The following is a 4,362-nucleotide window of genomic DNA, read 5'->3' on the forward strand; positions in this document are numbered from 1 at the left end:
CTCTATTCTGATCCAATGATCTATGTGTGTGTTTCTATGCCTGGACCATATTGTTTTGACTACTATAGCTTTGTAATATAGCTTGAAATCAAGAAGTGTCTACATTTAAAAGTGTATCATCACAAATAATAGTATGGTAATATAGTAATTTGAGGGCAGATGACAATAAAGTAACTTGAGGAAATATTTTCAATGTAGACTTTCTCAAGTTATTTTATTGTCACCTGCCTGAAAATTACCGTAATACCTCAACATATATATAGGGATTAGGAATGTGCCCTCTAGAGTTAGGAGACACAAAACTTGCACAATAATAAGCAGTGGTCCTGGCAAAACAAAAAACATGCTCCTTCCCTGACATCAACACAAAATAAAACAACAAACCTAAAGGAAAACCAAGACTCCTGATTCAGCTATACCACTGTCCTGCAGTTTATTCACTCTGCTTAATTCTTCCCCCTTTGTCATCTCTAATTCTTAATCCAGAATACCAGCATATGTGGAATAAATAGAAATCCTTTCAGTTCATTATACTTCACCTTGGGATAGCTCTTGTTTCCAGATGTCCTGGGAACTGTTTCTATTTAGCAAATACATTTCTTTCTTAGGAAACCATACTTACTCACAAACTATCACACTGAAAAACCAGATATGAAAGAGAGATACCATCCTCCATACCCAATTTTCTCTTCTTTTTATGCTTTAGAGACATAAATTCATTTTAACTTTCATGAAAAGACTGGAGTTAACAGATTTTTGCCTGCAGTCATCCTAATAGACGTGTGGGCTTTCGAGTCGTTGGATCTGGATTCAAATGTCAGCTCTTGCACTTAACTACGCTTAATGTCTAAACTGAGAAATTTAGATGTTTAAGCTCACTTTCCTTTTCCATATATATGTAGATAATTTAACATAAATAAAAACCCATAGAATTATTAAGATTCAAATAAAAATTTGTAGGTGTTATTATCTCTTTTCAGAAACCAAGGGTAAATGAAGTTAAGTATGCTGTACAATCGTATTCTATAATAACAAGTAACATTTTTTGCACTCAGAAAATGTTAGTGTCATACATTCTTCTGATATCCTCTCTTTATAGGAAAACAAAGCTTAAGGTTGATTCATAGATACCATTAAAAACATTCATCTACCTAAACTGTTGAGTCAGGTCAACATAACTGGAATGAGGTGAGGTTGGCATATTCCCTGCGCAATAGGAATTTTTGTTTGGATATATACCTTATTCCCCTCTAATTTGGGAAGTTTATACTGATGCTAATGTGTGTGTGCACACATACATAGCAGAGATGGCAGTCCATCAAGCAGCCGCTTAGCACAGGGAGATCAGCTCGGTGCTTTGTGACCGCCTGGAGGGGTGGGATAGGGAGGGTGAGAGGGAGGGAGATGCAAGAGGGAAGAGATATGGGAACATATGTATATGTATAACTGATTCACTTTGTTATAAAGCAGAAACTAACACACCATTGTAAAGCAATTATACCCCAATAAAGATGTTAAAAAAAAAAAAAAAAAAGAAGCCAGGGGCAATCCCAAGTGTCAGCACACTTCTAAATTCAGTTGCTCTGAGCTGACTTAAATCCATCTTTCTTCATCTCCTGGGCAGGGTCTCTGTAGAGACATGGTAGTTCTGAGTCTGTGGCCTCATCTGGTACAAAACTGTTCTCTAATGAAAGGCCTGGGGCCAGAGACCTCATTTACTTTCCCCAGAGTCTTCACAGATGGAAATGAGGATTTCCGTTTCACAAAGCAAAAGGGCATGCTGTCGGAACTACAGCGACTGCTTCTCGATTCAATAAAGCAAATTCAAAACCTAATGTCTCCCGCTGCTGACCTTGTCACAGTGACTGTGTTTTTTCAACACTGTTGTATCTCCTTTGTAACTGTGTTTAACTCACTGCAGGGCCAGACACTTGCATGCATGGGAAGAGTGCTGCAAAAGCCTTTGCCCTGTTCAGTGCTGTAAGAAGAAGGATTCTTCAGAGGTACCAGGAGAGATCTGTGGCTGCCAACAGAAGGTTTTAGAGACAACTATTTACTATTCTGGACTTTTCCTTTTAGGTACTATGCAGGGATAACCATTAGAATTCCATAGATACAACTTCTTCCTTTATAAATGAGGAATCTGAGGACCAGAAGTTTAATAACTTGCCTAAACTTATATCGATACATCAGTTGGTGGAGGTATCCTAAAATGGCGGCCACAGGAGGTCTGCGTGCCACTGTCCCGGCAAAGTCTCTGCATTATAAACTCCTAGGAGGACTTGCTGTGTGGAGGGCCTGCTATGGTGTGCTTGGTTCATCATGGAGAGTGGGGCCAAAGCCTGTGAGTTCACACTGTCTGGGAATTTCTGTGAATAGACGGCTAAATCCATGAAGGTTGTGGATGGCCTGATGATCCCCATTGGGGACCCTGTTAACTACTATGTCGATACTAGTATGTGCTATGTGACACTCAGACAGTGTTCACTGGGCGTCAAAGTGAAGATCATGTTGCCTTGGGACCCAAGTGGTAGGATTGGCCTTAAGAAGCCCCTGCCTGACCATGTGAGCATTATGGAACCCAGAGATGAGATACTGCCCACCACCTCTGTCTCAGAACAGAACGGTGGGAAGCCGGAGCTGCCAGCTATGCCCCAGACAGTACACACGGCATAACAGGGTCTCCTTGGCAGTTGGATCTGGAGTCTGCAGGTTGCTCTCTAAAGATCTTTAGTAAAATCTGTTAAAAAAGAGAAAAAAAATCAAGATCTCACACAAGAGCCTTTTTATAGCCACAGGTTGTATTCTCCATTTACTAATCTCTAATAATCACTTATTTTACTCTGGACCAGTGTTTGTTTCAGATCAGAGTTTCTCCAAGTATGATCCCCGAGAAATATGCATCAGAATCTCCTTGTGTGCCAGTAAGAATGCAGATTCCTGGGACCTGCTCCAGGACTATAATTTTCATGTCTCTGAAATTGGAGAAATTTTCATTTTCAACATGCACCTGAGGTGATTCCTGTGAAATATAGCGTTTTTTCTTTTTCTTTTGAACTAAATTTAGACTTACAGAAGAGCTGCAAAGATAGTACAGAAAGTTTCCATGTATACTTCATCCAGCTTCTTTTAATGTTAACATTTTACCTAATAATATAGTATACCTATCAAACCAAAAAATTACCATTGGAACATTATTAATAACCAATTATGGACTTTATTCATATTTCACCAATTTTTTTTCACTAACTATATTTTTGTTGTTCTAGGACCCAATTTGTGGTCCCACATTGCTTTTAGTTATTACGTATACCAAATTTTACTGCTCTAGATTGTAATCCCATGTTCCACACTACAGGGGTTGAATCCTGGCTCTGAAGGCAGCCAAAGGCTTAATTCAGGTACTCATGTGACGGTACTTAAATTCCAGCTACAATGACAGTACTTTTAATAATGCTGCAGAGATTCAATCACTCAGAAACTTAATTGAAGGACACATAAAACACCATTCAATCTCTCATTTTACTGATCGAGTTCCTGCATCCTAGAGAAGAAATTTGAGCAAGTTGATGGAAATATTGGAACTGTAGTCCATTTCACATGTCTCCAAGTTACCTTGTAATTTCTTTAAGCATCTGAAGCTTTGATTAAGCTTTGATTATAGTTCTTTCCTTTATTCTCAAAGTGAAGGTCAATGAACAGTTGTGAAAAATATCGTCCATGATTTCATATGGTTCTTCCAGTTATCCATGAGAGGAGTAGGAGAAGGCTAGCATTCTCCAATTTGGTGATCAGGAAACAGGTTCAGAGAGTAAAAACTGAGGTCCCCAAGGTTCCATGGCAAGCGTACAGCTAAGCCCTATCCAGACCTCTACAAGCTGACTCCTGAATTAGTGCCGTTCTGCAGTATGCCACACGCCTCCAGCCTTGAATTTATGCACTCGGTGCTGAAACGGATATTTTGTGTATTCATATAGAACATTTGGAGGAGTGAGTATTTATACACAAATTCAAATAGGGCACCCAAATGGGGAAACGTTGTGAACCTGGCATATTGAGCAATTATAAATGGGAGACATGACTGTGGGAAGGGAAATGACATAAATCAGTGTGAATATCTATTCTTGGTGGAAAAGACTAGATAATTCTAAGTTGTTTTTTTTTTTTTTAACATCTTTATTGGGGTATAATTGCTTTACAATGGTGTGTTAGTTTCTGCTTTATAACAAAGTGAATCAGTTATACATATACATATGTTCCCATATCTCTTCCCTCTTGTGTCTCCCTCCCTCCCACCCTCCCTATCCCATCCCGCTAGGTGGACGCAAAGCACCGAGCTGATCTCCCTGTGCTATGCGGCTG

The 4,362-nt window shown here is 39.3% G+C and overlaps 1 pseudogene across 1 annotated transcript; it reads left to right on the plus strand.

The window, feature by feature from the left end:
- Positions 1 to 2,322: 2,322 nt before the first annotated feature.
- Positions 2,323 to 2,676, plus strand: LOC309820694 (small ribosomal subunit protein uS3-like; annotated as a pseudogene). Its single transcript has one exon. The product of its transcript is annotated as a small ribosomal subunit protein uS3-like (transcript).
- Positions 2,677 to 4,362: the final 1,686 nt, after the last annotated feature.

This window comes from Grampus griseus (genome assembly GCF_964374135.1).
Source record: "Grampus griseus genome assembly, chromosome: 3".
Lineage (NCBI taxonomy): Eukaryota > Metazoa > Chordata > Mammalia > Artiodactyla > Delphinidae > Grampus > Grampus griseus.